We start from the raw sequence: 20,223 nt of genomic DNA on the forward strand, positions 1-20,223 counted from the left end.
GGTTTGGCAGTCCGAGGTCCATAGTGCAGAAAAGCTGCTTCAATGTGACAGCACCATGGGGTGGGGGTTGAGGAGGAAGTAATTCTTTGACCTAACAGCACTGTAAAGGGGACATTGGTTTGGCACCAACAGGGGGCTTCATTGTTAAGTTTAACTTATTGTATTCCTGCTATCTGTCAGCACTGAAGGACAGGGAATAAGACTGACAACACTGAGTATGTATGGGGTAAACCATGTCTGGCAGCATTGGTTTGTGCCCTTGTATGGGATATTTACAAATATTGAACTGGCATTTGGTGATTGACTCTTAGTCTCTGTCTCAGCTCTGAACAATCTAATGACTCGCTTCCAACACAGATTGTACTTTAGAATTTTCAAGATTCAGCTTCTGTTCTTGATTTTTATAAGAAACATTCAGTGAGGAACTGCATTCTTTTACACACTTGTCTCAGGTAGAACCTTTGAAATTTCAATTGCTGAATAAAAATGGCATTTGAAAAATGTTCAGGTGACCTTGGAAGAAAATAAAATATGGTGGCAGTCTGTTCAGTGCCTGCAATGTGTGGCTACTAACAGCACTTCTCATTTTTTTTCCGTGTTAAGAGTTTGATTGTCTGTCGACAGACTGCAACATTTTATTGCATAAAACCATTTTGTGGAAATGCGTCACAAATTCTGATTTGATGCTCTGTATTTTATGAGAATGCAGAGAGAATTAGTTGCTTAGCTTTTGTCATGAGTAAAATGGAGTAGCTGGTAGATTGTGCAAGGAATTAAAGATTCTTCCCTATTCGATTTTGTTGAATTTGCAGCCCTTGGGTGGTGATTCTGCTCTTCACAACTGTGCCAGCAGACAGATGATGAAGTGTAACTGAGTTTTTTTCAGCTTGTAGGATTTGTTTCTGGTCTCCAACAGCTATAGCATTAACAACAACTAGTATTTACATAGAAACTTTAATGTAAAAAAAAGTCCCAAGGTGATTAGCAGGTGTGTTACAAAGCAGAGCCTGACACCAAAAACAAAAGGAGATAATAGTGGATGTCACCAAAAGCTTGGTCAAAGATGTAGATTTTGAGGATCATGTTGAAGGAAGTAAGGCCTTGACAGCTGATGGAACAACCATCAATGTTAGAGTAATTAAAATCGGGGATACTCAAGAAGTGTAGATATCCTGTGGGGTTATGCAACAGAAGGAGAGTACTGAGGGGTGAGCAAGGTTTGTAAACTCGGAAAAGAATTTTAAAATCAAGGTGTTACTTAACCGGGAACTAATGGTTTTCACTCAATTTCTACAATGGCAGATTATGGACAACGGGAATGAAAGTTGAATTGCACTTCAGGAACTCCGGGTATCTTTGGCATGGATGATCATGCATAATCTTGTGATTGTAGTGAGTTTTTTGTGGTGGGAATTGATTTGTTTGCATATTGTCTGTTTTTATGTTTCTTGAACTTGTAATGCTAATGACATAACAAAAATGTTGCCATGATTACTGAAGCAGGGCTGAAGATGTGTTGAACTGTGCAATACTACCAACCACTTCCATTTATTTCTTTCCAGTAGATTAGAAAATAAATCTCTCTAATACGTCTTATCTATAAGATACTAGCTAGGAGACAGTAGATTACTGAATAGTAATCCAATTGGGAGTTCAAAGAATATTGCAAACCGTAAGAGTAAAGCTGAAGTCATTTGTAAGGTGAAATCTGAGACTGGAATACCGTCTATAGTCCACTAACAGGTACCTAATATTGCCTGCATATCTTTAAAAAAATCTTTGTTGCATTACACTTCACCAGTAATAGGACGCCACGGGACAGGAGCTGAGACGAACACTGCAGGATACTGGAGTTGTGCGTATGGTCTATCTGAGAAGCACCAGCCCTGTAGTGTTACAATCTAATCAATGCTTGGATAAATTACAAGGCTGTAATTAAGGGAACTGTTGTCACCAAAAGGAAGTTTAAAGTGTGAGATGATTGAGCTGCAAGCTTAACTTACCTCTAGGTATATCTATTTGGCAATTAAATTATTTTACTGTGTTATTGTGCACACTTGTAGGGTAGACACAAGATGATACATAGCAAAATAATTTCTCACATATTACGCTTTGAAAGCTATTCTATTTTATGAAGTAACACTACTTCCTTCTACAATGCTGAAAGGCTTCACTATTCCTTAATCTACTTTTAGCTTTAATTAATTCAACTTCATCACAAATAGCTGAATCTCTATATATCATAGAAATCAATAATCCTGTGACAGTAAATGAGATTGGAGTGACTTAAATGTTTACCAGCATAAAGGCTCCATTCCTGCTTTTCAACCAATCCTATTTTGAATTTACTTTATAAAGACTGAATTGTGTGTAGTGCATAGGGACGTCCTTTCTATAGTCAGGCCTGTTGGTTATCTCGAATGACCGCGAGTAGCTTTATTTTTTTGGTGTCTCTGTGTTTTAACTGTCCTGGCAATTCTACTCATCTCTTGAAATGTTTTCTCCCCTCCTATCTTGTATCTTTGCACTGCGTTTATTTCTTGATTCTGGGCCTTTTCTGATGACTATCTCCCTTGCATGTTGTCTTGCAGCAAACTGCATTTTTAAAAACTTGATTTGTGCTTTTGCACTAAACGATGATTGTCAACATTTTTGTGTTCCTTTTGCTCTAGTTGAACTAATGTTTCCACCCTGAGCCTTATATCTGTGCCAGTGAAATAACTGATGTTCCAGTTGATGAGCTTTAGTTTATGCCTCTGGCTTTTCTTCTGCCAGACCAGGCACTGTGACATTCTTCCATTCCATAATATTCTGCTTATTTCACTTAACATCTTAGTCAGTTTGAAGAAGCTGAGCTAATTTTATCCCTGTTATAATATATAACTAGTTGGAGTTCCTAAACATGTACTGTATTGAAAAGGAGTACCAATTGGTGTTTCCTTGCCTCTTCCCACAGAACACACTCCCTCACCTGCCCCAGCTATGTCTCATAACACCGATGATCTTGCTTTCATCATCCACCACCCCCATTCTCCATTTCCATCCTGACCGGTTGATGGCTTTTTCTGTCTTCCTTTCACTCCTTTTCCTTCTCCTTTTCAACTGCACTCACCCAGGCAAGTGGAGGGTCTTCCACCATACTGCTGACATGGTCTTGTAGGTGGTGGAAAGCTTTTGGGGAATCTGGAGGTGTATCACTTGTCATAGATTACATAGCCTTCTGAAACTGAGCTCAAGACCAGACAGGGTGCCAAGGTTGCAAATGGCTTGGTTGAGCCTGTGACAATGGCTGGGGACAGGAATAGAATTAGTATTCAGACTGGTGTTTGGCCAGAGGCCATTATGCATCATTGCTCCAATCACTGTATAATTTTGACCATAGCTGCCTGTAGGATTACACTAGTTATCTTTCAGAGGATGTAACTCTCATCATCATCAGCAAAGAGGGTATCATCCCTTTTAAAGTCTTTCACTTCTTGTGCTTGTACAAATTTGGCGTTGCTTTCAGTCACCCTGAGGCTCCTTCCAGGTTTTCTGTTTTGTTTTCACTGCTGCCATTGTCACCACGATACATCTGTTCCCTGTGAGAGTACCTTCACCACACGGACTGCAGGCATTCAAGTAGACCATTCACCACAACCTTCTCAAGGGCAATTAGGGACAGATGTTGGCCTTGCCATCAATGCCCACACCTCATGAATGAATTAAAAAATCCTCCTGATATACGTGGTTTTTGGCATCCTCCACAGACACAGGTGTTTGCCCCTAACTGTATTCTAAAATGCAAATGTAGAAACCTATCTTGGGATGTCATTTACTGTAGATTTAAAAAAAGGCAAAATCAAAATAGGATGACATTGAAGATCATTTGCATTAGTTAACTGAAGTGATTCTAATTGACCTTGGTCCAATTCATTTTAGAAGATTAGTATTGCCTAAACTGTGAGTATGTGTACTGAATGACATATAAATAGCTTCAGTTGCAGCACAGATAAATATCTTATTGTGATTTGGGTCTTATTTCCCTTTTATTGAAAGCGAAAGTTCTATTTTGTATTATCCAATCCCCTGGAATGTGCCAAGGTCTCATTTTGACTGCTTTCAAAACCTGACATGGATTTTATCTATAGATGTAATTGTAAGTTGACTCAATTATATTATTTTGCTTTTGTGAATTAGTGAATTCAAATTGTGAAAATCACACGCTACAAGAGCAAAGGGTGATTGTGAGACCACTCAATGTTTTATTTGCTTAATGATTAAATCTTTTTGAAGTGCATCAACTCGGCCTTCATTATTGAATGAATTATTAGGATGTCAGATTCTCTGTCTCCTGGAATGACAGAGCTTAACGCTACAAACGACAATGCACACAAAAATATGATCAGAGCAGAAGTATTGACTTTCACCACAATTTTGTTTTAAATCTTGCTTTTGTTAAAAATGATGAGTGTAGCCTCATGTACGCATCTGTAAATTAGTAGATGGGTTTAAAAGGAGGGAATAGTTGTAATACTATCAGGTCAGGCAACACCTGTGGAGAGAGAGAGCTGTTTCTCTCTCTCTCGGTGCTGGCTGACCTGCTGAGTATTTCTCATGCTTTCTGATATTTGAGAAATCCAGCATCTGCAGTATTTTGTTTATTTGTAATAATAGACAAGATGCTACCCTTACTATTCAACTGTGTTGAAAAGAGTTTGAGCTTCCTCTTAAGTCAGCAAACAGTTCTTCAAGATCGCCCTCAAAATTAAACCAAAAGAAAATTGGAAATGCTACAAATCTGAAATTGAAAGTGCAAATAGATAAACCAGTGAAGAGGAAAGGCAGGTTATTTCACAGAATCCATAGAATTCCTACGGTGCAGAAGGTGGACATTTGGCCCATTGAGTCTGCACCAACCACAATCCCCCCAGGCTCTATCCCCTAACCCCACGTATTTACCCTGCTAGTCTCCCTGACACTAAAGGGCAATTTAACATGGCCAATCCACCTAACCTGCACATCTTTGGACTGTGGGAGGAAACCGGAGCACCCGGAGGAAACCCACATAGACACGGGGAGAATGTGCAGACTCCACTCAGACAGTCACCCGAGTCCGGAATTGAACCCAGGTCCCTGGCACTGTGAGGCAGCAGTGCTAACCACCATGCTGACCCGTTTCCAGTTTGTACTCATCATCAGAAGTCACAAAGAATGGTAGAAATAAAAAATCTTCCTACATATTTCCAGCATTTTCTGTTTGTTTTAAACAGAAGAGTTTGCTGTCGTGTATACCCTAAATTTGCTGTTTTAATGTTGATCTCTCTTTAAACCATCAGCTGGATATCATTTTATATTGAGACATTTCACAAGAATGTTGCCCGATAATTCTCCCTGACAGAATTTTTAGTGAGAAGATACTTTTTCCAAACAAGCCAGCATACCTCCAGGTTAGAAAATCTGCATGAAAATGATTATAATGTAGTAATTCAGAATTCGGTAATGCAGTATAGAATCATAGAATCATACAGTGCAGAAAGAGGCCATTCGGCCCATCGAGTCTGCACCAACCACAGTCCCACCCAGGCCCTATCCCCATATCCCTACATATTTTACCCGCTAATCCCTCTAACCTACGCATCCCGGGACACTAAGGGGCAATTTTAGCATGGCCAATCAACCTAACCCGCACATCTTTGGACTGTGGGAGGAAACCGGAGCACCCGGAGGAAACCCGCGCAGACACGAGGAGAATGTGCAAACTCCACACAGTGACCCAAGCTGGGATTTGAACCCAGGTCCCTGGAGCTGTGAAGCAGCAGTGCTAACCACTGTGCTACCGTGCCGCACAACTATTGTACTTCACAAACTATTTTCCAGTGTGGCCCCATTTTAACACTTGAAAATTAACGTGACCCCAGATGCCAACAAAAACAAAAGAACAACAAAGCAGCACAGTCATGTTCAATAGAAATGAGTTTTGATTCATGGGAATCAGCCCCAGTACTGGTGGGAGCTGTACCATTGGGACAGTCTTCACCTGAACCGTGCACCAGTGTTCTACCTGTTCCAAGTGGTGGATGACATGGGCTTCTGCTCTCAAACCTTTGTATACCAAGGACATCAGAGGTCACAGGACTATGGCAAGCCAAAAGGGGAAAAAAAACACTCTACATGCACTATAATTTGCAAGTCAGGCACATACATGAAAATCACCACACATGTACAGAAAACTATTCATTCATTGTAATGTGTCCCACCTCTGACACTGCACCCACAATATTTAAAGCATTCCGGTCTCCTAACTGTACATGTGTGGGTTGTTTTTGCCTCTTTGTTTGTTTGTCTGCTCATTCCTGGAGTGATGTAGCCTCTCCAGGGAATGTTGCTGGGAGGCGAGTGTTGCTGCTGATCTGTTGACTTTGTTGGGGAATGGTTGATTTCTGGGACTGATGTTCATTCTGTCGTTGGTGAAATCATCTCTTCCTCGTCAGCTGTCTACTGCGAAAGAGCAGTTTCTCCAGTTGTATGTATGTGTGGTTGCAATGATATATCTGGCTGTTTACTTTCACTATGGGTGATCAAGGTGGCAATATCTCTACATAGCTCATGTTGCCAAGTGGACTGACATTTGTTGTGAGTGTCACGTGTTTGCACTCTGACTGGCTCTCCAAATCCGTTCTGACATTGATTTGGCCCCTTTATCAATGTGAAATTTGGCTTTCTATTCTTTCGCTTTGATCTTGTCATTCATTCCTGTTACTACTTTTGGCTTCAGTAGGTTTTTAGCTATTGGAAGAACAGTTTTGGTGTTGCATGGCATTAGTTGCTGAACTGGACTACTTTCCATGCCTTCAAAGCTGTATTTCACCACTCTAGGTTTGTCTTGTACATGAATATGCTAATCTACTCAATCCCTTTGGCATTTTTACTGCTGCCTCAGCCTTTCCTTTTGATTGAGGACAGGGTGCAGATGATGTGCAGTGTTGAATTTTCCAATTGTTTACAAAGCACCTGAGTTCCTCATGTGTGAACAGAAGGCGACTGTTGCTTATCACAGTGTCAAGAAAACCATAACAACTGAAGTATGCTTTTAGGCATTTTACAAAATCACTGGTGGTCATTGACAGCAACTTGTCTCACTCCCAGTAGTCTAAATAGTACTCAATGGTAATGAGATGGTCAGTTCCAACGAGGTACTTTAAACTTCATCCATGGTCTGTCTGGGATGTCAGAGTCTTGAGAGGCTCTTCAGCCTGATGTTCATTAGAAACGCTGCATTGGCCAATGTGATCCTTCATCTCATTGCTCATGTTTGGCCAGTGGAGCACATCTCTTGCCTTTGACAGATGAGAATCAATTCCTTGATGACTTGCATGGATGAGCTTCAGCATTTGTTCCCTCATCTCCTTTGGGATAATGACTTGAGTTTCTTTGTACAAGATGCCATCTTGGATGATCACTTCATCCTTGTCTGCCCAATGCTAGATATGTCCTTGATGGTTTTAGATAATCGTTACATCCCAACTTCCTCCAGCACTTGGTGATTTGCATCTTGTTGTTTGCTTGATCTGAGCAAGGTGCTTGTCTGTCAGATTCAATGGGCAAAATCTGACCAAAAGTGGCAGAGTGTTATTTCTGGCAAGAAAACTGACATGTTTCTCCCTTGGAAACTGATCTATTTTCATCTCCAGATTTACCACACACTGCCAGAAATGATCAAGGGGGCATGATTTGCACCGTCATACAGGGGGCAGGGCTTAAACATGGTGGCGTGAACTAGATGACGTTGCCAGCAAAGGGCGGGGAAGATCCAAAGTCCCGTTGGCGAGAACTGCAACTTTGTATCTTGAGCCCCTGCCAACATCCTCGCAGATGGCGAACGCAGACTCAAGATTTTGGCACTTGTCTCTACTGGGTTGATGACTTCCAGAGCATATCGTCATGTTGCTTCACATCAAATCGGGAAGATTTCGCACACTCTACTGGCATCAGCAACTCCCTTCACGGAGAGTGGAGTTTTCAACAGCATGTTAGTGATGTACATCTGCCTCCAGAGAACCATAGAATCCCTACAATGAAGAAAGAGGCCATTCAGCCCATCGAGTCTACTCCGACTCTCCGAAAGCATTTCACCCAGACCCCGCCCCCCCGTGTTATCCCATAACTCCATGCATTTACCATGGCAAATCCACCTAACCTGCACATCTTTGGAATGTGGGAAGAAACCGGAGCACCTGGAGGAAACCCACGCAGACACGGGGAGAACGTGCAAACTCCACAAAGTCTCTCAAGGCTGGAGTTGAACCCGGATCCCTTGCACTGTGGGCCACCATGCTGCCCTTGCTTTTACTTCACTTTCAGCCTTAGCAGACCCTTTCGAGCAGATAAAATCCATTTGCGAAAGATGGTTTGGAGTGGGGCTTGTGGTCAGACTCGACCATCACTTAGTTTCTCCTGAACAGACCCTAATTAAAATGCTCAGAAGCAAAGACAATAGCTCGGCACTTAAGTGTTGTTCAGTTTGTGTTAACACTCTGAATGCAAGTACAACTCGTTGTCTTTGCTGCATGAGTCTTATTTTGTTGACTTCACACTAAAGAATCATTAATACTGTCATACCTTGGCACTGGTGCTGTTGTCACTATTTGTTTGATGTTAATGAAAGCTGCTTATTCTGTAACCTAATAATGCTAAACATCTTTTGCAGGGAGCTTGCATAGAGATTTACACTCGTGTCAAATTGGGCAGCAACTTTGTAGTTTCTGTTGTAGTTTTTAATAAATTCAGCAAGTCGTTGCACTGCCTTCATTGCTGTATCTCTGCTACAGGTCACGCCTTATCAGGTTCTCGGCAAACTCCTTTCGCCATCGATACATGATGAATTATTTGACTTCAGTCATCTTCAGTTGCACTATCCTTTCATTAAGCTTTGGGTTCATCTGGCGAACTCTCTCTAACTGTCTCACTTGACTCTGATCATGGTCTGTAATGGCCTCTTCCATCATATCTCCACATCCATTGAATCATCCACAATCATTTCCACTCTTGGAAAATCATTGACTATCTCATGCTGCCGACATTGATACTCGTCCAGAGCAATATAAACAGCATGCGAAACACTGTAAATCTTTTCTGGTACATGGAGAGTTACCAGTCGAAGCTGATGACTTGTTTCAGCTGAGATGAGGGGACAACCTTCAACTGCTTCATTTTCAGATCTTCAGCTTGAATAACTTCTCACACATCTGTGAAGCCCATGGTGTTGTGTGCAACACCAGTGTCATCTAAAACTTTACATTAACCTGATGCTCTCTTTCTGCAGCCACCATTCCAATCGTCAGAAGCAATTTTTGCCTCGAGACTTGGTGGTGCCAAACTGTTTATGGGTGTAGTGATTGATTTGAGATCATCGTCTGACATTTCTCCTGTAACCATCTTTTCTTCTTTCCAGCAAAATATCTGTGTGCAAAGTGATTCCGCTTCTTTCAGTCACAACACTACTTTCCTCATGTTGGATACGGTTCCTTTCCTTTGGGTGTGGTTATGTCCACTGTGTTTACATCCAGTACCATGGCCTTGATCTTAATGCTGCCCTTTTTAAAAATAGTTTTCCTTTTCTCCACTGTCTTGTGTTTGAAAGGCTGGAGCTGCCTTTCAGCACAGTGCAAAGCCTCATCAAATCTCTCATCAATACTCTTCAGCTGATGATTAGCCACTTCAAGGATTCTGCATGTGTCAATAGATTTTTGAGAATAAGTTTCCTTTCTCTCAGCAGACGTGCTTTCATGGTGGGATCTCTTGTTCCCAAGTCAGTCCGATCTCTGAACAGACTATCCTTCAGTTGCTCAAACTCACAAGATTGAGCTGGTGTCTCAGGGCAGTCTTGTGTCGATCAATATTCTCCCCCTCTTCCTGAACTCTATTGATTATAAATAACATTAGTAGAAGCCTTTAAGTGGATATTTAATGTCTCCAAAATTTCACCAAACTGGCTTTTCAGCTCCTTGGTGAGGTCTCGGGTGCAATAAAGATAGTAGCAGTCTTTCCCCTGCACTGATGGGAGTTGCTATTCTTATTTGCTCAGGTTTCTTGTTTAACAAGACTGGAAGAATTTCCAATTAATTTTCAAATCTCCATAAGAACCGGTGCTGGGATATTCAAAGCCATACTGTCTTGCCCAGCAGCCAATGTCCTGTCCAAACTTACAGACTGAAGTTTTATTTTTTTTTCTGCTGCTTGTTGAGTGGCTGGCTCTTTTCCAGTCTCAAAATCCACTTATTTTCAGTTCCACCCCTCTGACACCATGTTCCAAGTAGTGGATGAAATGGCTTCTGCCCTTTATACACAAAGATGACATTAGAGATTATGTAACAATCACAAGCCAGTGCACAAAGGCATTTCTGCAAGTACTGGGAAATTATATCACCTGGATGGTAGAGAGAGCTTTAAAGTGAATGTGGAAATGGGTCATGTGAGGGGAGATGTGGTAAATTGAAGGGAAACTACAATGTAATAGAGCAAGGTAACAATTTGAGTAATGATTACCAGAGCGTGGCAAGAAGAGCGACAGCATCGAAACGAGTGCACCAGCACAAGGCCAGAGATTGCAAAGATGGTAACAAGACAGAAGGACTCTGTATCTGAATGTGTGCAGCATTTGTTACAAAATTGATAAATTGTTGGTACAGAATGGAGGAAGATTCATTTAAATAGCCATGATTTTGATTCTCATTACCTGACGGTAAACAGAAAAATATTTTTGATGTCTCCCTTCATAAGTAGTGGAATATTTTCCCCAACCCTTCAGTTTGGAGTGATGTAATCTTCTGTTAATAACTCCACAGCAAATAAGAGAGTTGGTTTATTTTGTAAACACAGGAAGGCATTTTGCAACATCTGCCCCTTTTGCATTTACAATAAAAGGGGGATAAGGGATGTCCAGAACCAAGTCATACTTTGCGGATACAGGGTAGACTAGAGTACGTCAGTAGTTTAGACAGATTTTAAGAAATGGCAAAGAAATTACCTTTTTTAAAAAAAAGGAAGGCAAGTACTTTGTGAGAGAAAGCTAGCTAAGAAATGTAAAAAGAGTAAGAGTTTCCATAAATATTTATAAAGGACTAGAGTAACTGAAGTGAGTGTCAGTCCTTTAGAGAACGAGTGTGGTGTCGGTTTTTGGGGTGATTAAATTCAAATTCTGTGTCATCCCTCATTTAGTAATTTATCCTACTGAGACTTTAACCATTTGAGCAAACACTTTGGTGATGTAAGGTCACGAAACATTCATTAAGTAACAAGACGAATACTTAACCAAGTCGGATAGCAATTTCACTGTCTTCATGCTTCCTGGTTTGGCCTTGGATGCAGTCGACACATGGGTTGGCTTTTGTCCTTCTTCTTATGGCAGTCATGCAGACTCTCTCCTCTGCCACTTGAATTCTTCATCTTCCCGATTCTGTGTCTTGCTCCTGACAGCTAATGCTTCTGAACCCTTTCAGATTCACATCCCATCCTCATGATCAATGGTATTCCTGAACTCTGTTTCAAGCAGTGCATGGTCTGTCCCTGGTTTGGTTTAGGGAGTGTGTGATCAGTCTTGTTTTCTTAAGGGTGACAGTCATTTACAGATATCACTTTCTATTAGCTTCTGACTGGTCCCCTAAGGTGTGAATTACATGAGAAACAATCCCTCTCATTGCTATGTTTTTCTGTGATTTCATTATCTTAGTAGAACGCCATAACATTTAATGGTGCAGCTTAGAAAGCTTGTGTCTGTTTATTTGAGGTAATAGAACATATAGTGTCAATGCACGAATGGTTAACTTCTGGGCTGATCCTCCCAAATGCCTAATTAATGTTTTGTATCAATATTGCATGTCCGTAGAATTCTCACTAAGGCAGGCGCTTATTAGTATTTTGGCTGCAAGAACTGCTTGCTGGTTTGGAATCCTGTTAATACTGTTGGCGCTTGACACAATTTAATTAAAAATTAAAAAAAAGTATGAAGTGTCACATGGACTTAAAAATGAAGGCAGAAATTACAAAGTTGCATCATATGGGGTGGCACAGTGGTTAGCACTGCTGCCTCACAGCGCCAGGGACCCAGGTTCAATTCCATCCTTGGGCCACTGTCCGTGTGGAGTTTGCACATTCTCCCCGTGTCTGCGTGGATTTCTTCCTGGTGCTCCGGTTTCCTCCCACAGTCCAAAGATTTTTGGGTTAGTTTGATTGGTCATGCTAAGTTGACCCTAGTGTCAGAGGGATTAGCAGGGTAAATATGTGGGGTTACGGGAATACGACCTGGGTGGGTTGGTGCAGACCCGATGGGCTGAATGGCCTCCTTCTGCACTGTAGGGATTCTATGTATATAAAATCTATACAAAGCATGTATAAAATGACCATATAGAAATAATCAGCGTGTAAAGAGAGTGTTAAGTTGGTTGGGATAAATGGCTCCTTCTCTGGCTGGTGAAATGTAACTAGCGGAGTGCCGCAGGGGTCAGTCCTCAGACATCAACTGTTTATAAATGATCTGCAAGCAGGGACAGCGTGTAACATACTAAAATTTGCGGATGATACTAAAATAGGTGGGAAAGCAGGCAGTGAAGAGAATATAAAGATTTTACAGATGGATATAGAAAGGCTAGGAGAATGGGCCAAAATTTGACAAATGGATTTTAATGTGGATAAGTGGAGGTTGTCCATTTTGGCAGAAAAAGTAGCATTACCTAAATGGAAAGCAGATTCAAAATGCATCCAAGCAGAGGGATCTGGGTATCTATGTTCATGAATCACAGAAAGTCGGTATGTAGCTGCAGCATGCAATAAAAACAGCAAATGGGTTGTTGGCATTTATTGCAAAGGGACTGGAGTGTAAAAGTAATGAAGTGTTGTTGCAGTTGTATAGGGTGTTGGTGAGACCACATCTGGAGCATTGTCTCTAGTTTTGGTCTCCTTATTTGAGGAAGAATGTGATGGTATTGGAGGCAGTTCAGAAGAGGTTCACCAGATTGATTCCGGGGATGAAAGGGTTGACGTATGAGGAGAGATTAAACAGTTTGGGTTTATACTCACTGGAGTTTGGAAGGATGAGAGGGGATCTGATTGAAGTATATAAAATTTTGAAAGGGGTTGATAAAGTAAATGTAGACCAAATGTTTCCTCTTGTGGGCAATCTAGAACAAGAGGTCACAGGTATAGGTTGAGAGGCGGTTGATTTAAAACCGAGATGAGGAGGAACTACCTCTTCCAGAAGATGGCGAATGTGTGGAACTTGCTGCCTCATAGCAGTGAAGTCGGAATCGTTGAATGGTTTCAAGAAGGAGATAGATATATTTCTAATTTTAAAAAAAGATATGGGGAAGAGGTGAATTTGAGACCAGGGAGAGATCAGCCATGATCTGATTGAATGGCAGAGCAGGCTCGAAGGGCTGAATTTGCCTACTTCTGCTCCTAATTCCTATGTTCCTATGATATAGCAGGACATATTTACAAAATGTAGCAGAATACATGTGAATGATACATGTCTAATAGTAATAAGAATTAAAAAAAACAAATGATTATTGCTGGAAAAAGATATTGCCTGGAACTCTACCACCTCACCTACCATGGAATGAGAGCGGGCGTGGGTCTAACAATGGAAATCTCTGTTGACCTTGGGTGGGAATTTCTGGTCTCACCCGAACAAGGCTGCAAAATCCCGCCCATTTTCTCAGAGCTTTTCATCTCCCACTCATCAGGACAATTCACAAGAATACTACTGAGGGAAAGCAACAAATTTATGCTGTATAAGAGACTGTTCATCGGCTGGTAAATGGACTATGGTTAGAGGCATTGCCGTGAAAAATAGCCCAGTTGATAGTGACTGACAGCTAACTGCCAAACATTGTTCGATATTTAAACCAGGCAGCTTGCTTCTGGTCAAGGCATTGCTCTGAGGAATGCCTTGATCGATCAAAGTCAATTTGCCTGGTTTAAATTTTGGACAGTGCTTGGCGGTTAACTGTGCATCAAGTGGTGCATTTTCCATGGCAATGCCTCTACCAACCAATCAGCAGTCTCTTCTCACAGTTTAAATGTGCTGTTTTTCTTCGTGGTATTCTTGCGATCGTCCTGATGCATGTGAGATGTAACACTCCGACAAATGTTTTTTTCAGCACTTATGGAATCCTTACAAAGCTGAAGGTGGCCATTTGGCCCATCGAGCCAGTGCCAATAAAAATTCCAACCAGGCCCTATCCCCGTAAGCCCATATATTTACCCTTCTAATCCCCCTGACATGAAGGGCAATTTAGTATGGCCAACCAACCGAACACGCATATCTTTGGGAGGAAACCGGAGCACCCAGAGGAAACTCAGGCAGACATGGGGAGATGCACAGTCACCCGAGGTCAGAATTGAACTTGGGTCCCTGGCACTGTGAAGGCAGCAGTGCTAACCACTGTGGCATTGTGCCGCCCAAATCCAAGTTCTATTCTACCAAACAACCATAACTACATAGCTACAAAACTGATTACAGAACATGATTCTCAACCTTTCAAAACCAAAAAGGTGTGTTATATAACTTGAAAGCAAAGTGACTGATTTTTTTAAGGCACTATAATATAAAAGAATAAAGAAACTTAAAGCAAAGGGTTGGAGGTTTGAAAACTGACACTGCTGTTCTCACAGGGCAGCTCTTTGAATCACATGTAATGAGTATAAAACTGGTAAGTATTAATTGCTAGGGTGTGCAACAATTCCAGACTTGGGCTTACTTAATCAAGTCTGACTTCACAGCAATAGTAGCTTTGCAGAGGCCGAGGGCCATGTGTTACATTTCACTCATCAACCAAGGATTTTCTATCATATGGTAATAGTATCTTGCATTGATAGCAATTAATCAGAATATAATATCAGATTAATTAATGACTGTACTTCAATTACTTGATCATTGTACATAACTGAAAACAAAATTTTAAACATGAACTTTCCGACACTGGGGAACTAATAATGGAAAGTGAAGACATGGCGGAAGCATTGAACAGGTATTTTGTGTCTGTTTTCATTGTAGAAGACTCCTTCCCAAAGATACTTGAAAATCAAATGGTGAAAGGAAGAGAGGAGATTAACACAAGCACCGTCACCAAGGAGAAGGTACCAGAATGACAAGTTCCCAGGACCTGATGGCCTATGTCCCAGGTGTTTTAAGAAGTGGTTGCACAAGTAGAGGCAACATTGGTTATAATCTTCCAAAATTCTTTAGATTCTGGAAGGGTCCGAGTGGACTGGAAAATAGCAAAGGAAGGAGGAAGACTAACAGCACTAAACTATAGGTCAGGTAGCTGAACATCTATCAGAGGAAAATTACTGGAATCTGTTATAAAGTGGTTACAGAAGATACTTAGAAAATGATAATGGGATCAGGCAGTGGCAAAATGGTTTTGTGAAAGTGAAATCCTGTTTAACCAATTTATTTGAGGTCTTTGAGGAGGTAACTGGCCATGTGGACAAAGGGGAACCTGTGCATGTGGTGCTCTTAGATTTCTAAAAGGCAGTTGATAAGATGTCACATTGGATAGAGGATTGGTTAGCTAATGGTAGAGAATCATGCTATCAGATCAGTCAAGATCTCATTGAATGGCAGAGCAGACTCGATGAGCTGAATGGCATACTTCTGTAGGTTGGCAGACTATACCTATTGGGGTGCCACAGGGATCAGTGTTGAGGCCTTAACGACTTACAATCTCTATCAATGCATTGGCTGGAGAGACCAAATGTTGGCTCGCTAAATTTGCTGATGACAAGAGGATAAGTAGAAAAGTAAGTTGTGAAGAAGAGTTTAAAAAGTCTAAACGGGGTATAGATAGATGAGGAGACAGGGAAAAAATTGACAGAGGGAGGATAATGTGCAAAAATATGAACTTGTCCATTTTGGTAGGAAAAATAGAAAGACAATATATTTAAATGGCAAGAGATTGCAGAACTCGGTGATCCAGAGGGCTCTGGATGTCCTCGTACATGAAAGGTTAGTAGGCAGGTACAACAAGTGATTACGAAGGCAAATGGAATGTTGTTTATTGCAAGTGAAATGGAATATGAAAAGAGGGAATTTTTACTGTAGCTGTGAGGCCACATTTGGAGTACTGTGTACAGTTCTGGTCTCATTTAAAATAAAAATGCATTAGAAGCCATATGGAGAAGGTCAATGTGGCTCATTCCTGGGGTGAAGTGCTTATCTTATGACAAAAAGTTGGGCCTATACCCATTGAGGTTCAGAGGAATGAGAGGTGAGTCTTAGCGAAACACCAGATTCAGAGGGAATTTGACAGGGTGGATGCCAGGAGAATGCTTTCTCTTGTGGGGGAGACTGGAACGAGGGGATATGATTTAAAAATAAGAGGTCTCTCTTTTAAGGGGGAGGAGAGTTTTTTTCTCTTCGGAGAGGCGCAGAATTTCTTTTTCTCTGAGGGTCATTAATCTGTGGAAATCTCTTCCCGAGAATGCATTGGAGACGGGGGCACTGAATCTGTTGAAGGCTGAGTTGGGTAGATTTTGGATAGACAAGTGAGTCAAGGATTATGGGCTGAGTCAGGAATGTTGTGTTGAGACCACAATCGAATCAACCATCAAAACTGAGTGATGGAACAGAGTAAGAAGTTTAACAACACCAGGTTAAAGTCCAACAGGTTTATTTGGTAGCAAAAGCCACACAAGCTTTCGGAGCTGCAAGCCCCTTCTTCAGGTGAGTGGGAATTCTGTTCACAAACAGAGCATATAAAGACACAAACTCAATTTACATGAATAATGGTTGGAATGCGAATACTTACAACTAATCAAGTCTTTAAGAAACAAAACAACATGACTGGAGAGAGCATCAAGACAGGCTAAAAAGATGTGTATTGTCTCCAGACAAGACAGCCAGTGAAACTCTGTGGGGGTTACAAATAGTGGGACATGAACCCAAAATCCCGGTTGAGGCCGTCCTCGTGTGTGCGGAACTTGGCTATCAGTTTCTGCTCAGCGACTCTGCGCCGTCGTGTGTCGCGAAGGCCGCCCTGGAGAACGCTTACCCGAATATCAGAGGCCGAATGCCCGTGACCGCTGAAGTGCTCCCCAACAGGAAGAGAACAGTCTTGCCTGGTGATTGTCGAACGGTGTTCATTCATCCGTTGTCGCAGCGTCTGCATAGTTTCCCCAATGTACCATGCCTCGGGACATCCTTTCTTGCAAGTCCTCCCAGTCTACCTGATACGCTGCAAGAAAGGATGTCCCGAGGCATGGTACATTGGGGAAACTATGCAGACGCTGCGACAACGGATGAATGAACACCGCTCGACAATCACCAGGCAAGACTGTTCTCTTCCTGTTGGGGAGCACTTCAGCGGTCACGGGCATTCGGCATCTGATATTCGGGTAAGCGTTCTCCAAGGCGGCCTTCACGACACACGACGGCGCAGAGTCGCTGAGCAGAAACTGATAGCCAAGTTCCGCACACACGAGGACGGCCTCAACTGGGATATTGGATTCATGTCCCACTATTTGTAACCCCCACAGAGTTTCACTGGCTGTCTTGTCTGGAGACAATACACATCTTTTTAGCCTGTCTTGATGCTCTCTCCAGTCATGTTGTTTTGTTTCTTAAAGACTTGATTAGTTGTAAGTATTCGCATTCCAACCATTATTCATGTAAATTGAGTTTGTGTCTTTGTATGCTCTGTTTGTGAACAGAATTCCCACTCACCTGAAGAAGGGGCTTGCAGCTCCGAAAGCTTGTGTGGCTTTTGCTACCAAATAAACCTGTTGGACTTTAACCTGATGTTGTTAAACTTCTTACTGTGTTTACCCCAGTCCAACGCCGGCATCTCCACATCATGATGGAACAGACCCAAAGGACTGAATATCATGCTCGCATCATATGCTCCTTTTGTATATAATTATTAAAGTTTGCATGTAAATATGAAAACCTGTGTTTTACGTTACTTTTAAACATGTTATTTTCTGTACTCACCAGTCCATTGCTTTATCTGAACTGCTGCAGCTCATGGACCAGGAAGAGTAAATACTATTGAAGGTTTGCACTTGCATTCAGCATTACTGATCTACAGCAACATCAACCTAAGGTGCCCTAAAGGCCATCCTGTCATCATTGGTTTTAATGTGAGATGAATCAAATGAATGTTAATTTTCTGAGGATTTCAGATGACACAAAATAATATTTATATCCCCAGAGGCTGCATTTTCACTGTGACTTCTGCTACATATGATACAGCTTTGAAATAAAATCGATCTAATTTGCGAGATAAGTAAAATCCCTGAATGTATCGATATGCTCCTCCCAAATAGGGAAAGTGAGGTGCTTCTCAACAGGCATAAAACATAACGTGGAACAAATGCTGGCCACTGAGGTTTCAACCAAGTTTTTCAAGTAATTCCACAGTGATGGAAGCCACTCTCCCCTCTACACCCATTTTACTGGATCTCTCTCCACACTATTCTCCCTGCATCCTCCTTGCATAATCAGCCCTTCTATCTGTCTGGTGTGCACACAGTAATCATCCCCGCTCCGAGGTATAAACATTTTGTAATCAATTCCTCATTCCAATTTCTAGACACATTAATCAGCCTCTCTTTCCCACCTTCCCTCCACCCCACACTCGAGAGACTCCTTGTTCTAGTCTCCCCCACAAGAAAAACATTCTCCCGGTATCCACCCTGCCAAGTCCCCTCAGAATCTTGTGTGTTTCAATAAGACTCTGCCAGCATGGAGGCATGGCATCTCTGACTGCCCAAGCTGATATACTGCTGCGGGTGGACATTTTCAAACGGTCTTGAGAAGAATAAAAGGATCCTGAAATTGAGAGTTTGGCAGGGCAACTGCAAGGCCTCTGTGTCAGGTGCAGTCTTGGATTTGGGGGAGTTTGCAACCCTAATGAAAGATAAAGCTCAAGCATTTCCAGCCAACTTTAGCTGCTGATTGCACAATATTCAGCACCATTTGCTGAAACAGTCTGTGTGCAAATGCAGCAAGACCTGGCTTGGGCTGATAAGTGGCAAGTAACATTCACGTCACACAGGTGCTGAACAATTACCATTTTCAACAAGACTGAATCTAATCATTTCTCCTTAACGTTCAATGGTATTACCGTCACTGAATCCCTCATTACTAACATGCTGGGAGTTAACATTGACTTCTGGGCCAGCCATATTAATGCTGCAGCTGCAATAGCAGGTCAGAGGCTATGAATTCTATGGAGAGTAACTTGCCATTTGACTCCTGAAAATCTGCCCATCCTTTACAAGGAGTGTGATTAGAATACTTTCCACTTGCCTGGACGTGTGGGTCTTCAACAACACTCAATAAGCTTGACACCATCCAGGACAAAGCAGCCCACTTGATGGGTACCCTATCCAACATCTTAAACATTCACTCCCTCCACCACCGGCACACAGGTGTGTAATATATAAAAGATGCACTGCAGCTACTCACCAAGGCTCCTTCGACAGCACCTTCCAAACCTGTGACCTCTACCACCGAGTGGGTCAAGGGCAGTAGATGCACCACCACCTGCAAGTTCACCTCCAAGCTCCACACTATCCTGACTGTTGCAGGATCAAAATCTTGGAACACCCTTCCTAAATAGCACTGTGGGTGTACTGACACCTAATGCCATAGTTCAAGAAGCCAGTTGACCACCACTTTCTTGAGGACTTGATGTAAGTGATATGCCCAAGAAATCTCAACCCTTGTACAAATCCTTGAAATAGTACTCAAATCAAATGGTTAATCCGTTGATAGAAATGACTTTTTTTGGGGAGTGTAAATCAAATGGTTGTAGAAGAAAATCTTAGCTAAGAAATTTGGTTTAATAAATAACTATTAACTGTACTTATAATATCCTTAACACAACTGACTACTTAAGATAGAATGCAGTTACAGGATGAATGTAGGATCCATTCATTCCTTTGAATAGATGGAGACAGCACTGACACGAGGAATTTTTTTTATTGAATAGAACTTAAATTATTACAGAAAGAAAAAAAAAACGAGAGAGCGAGAGATACTGGCTTTTTCTGCCAGTCCTGTACAGATAAAAGCAGAACTCCAAAAAGACTGAACAGGTCTCGAAAGCAGACTGCCTGGAACGCACAGTTCCACAATATATCTCGCGGCCTCACAGATGTTGTTTATGAAAATCTTTGTTTGGTTTATAAAAAGGCCTGTTTTTGCTTGCATTGTACTTTCAAAGAATGCAGTCAATT

The sequence above is a fragment of the Mustelus asterias genome, chromosome 5, assembly GCF_964213995.1.
Source record: "Mustelus asterias chromosome 5, sMusAst1.hap1.1, whole genome shotgun sequence".
In the NCBI taxonomy this organism is placed as follows: domain Eukaryota; kingdom Metazoa; phylum Chordata; class Chondrichthyes; order Carcharhiniformes; family Triakidae; genus Mustelus; species Mustelus asterias.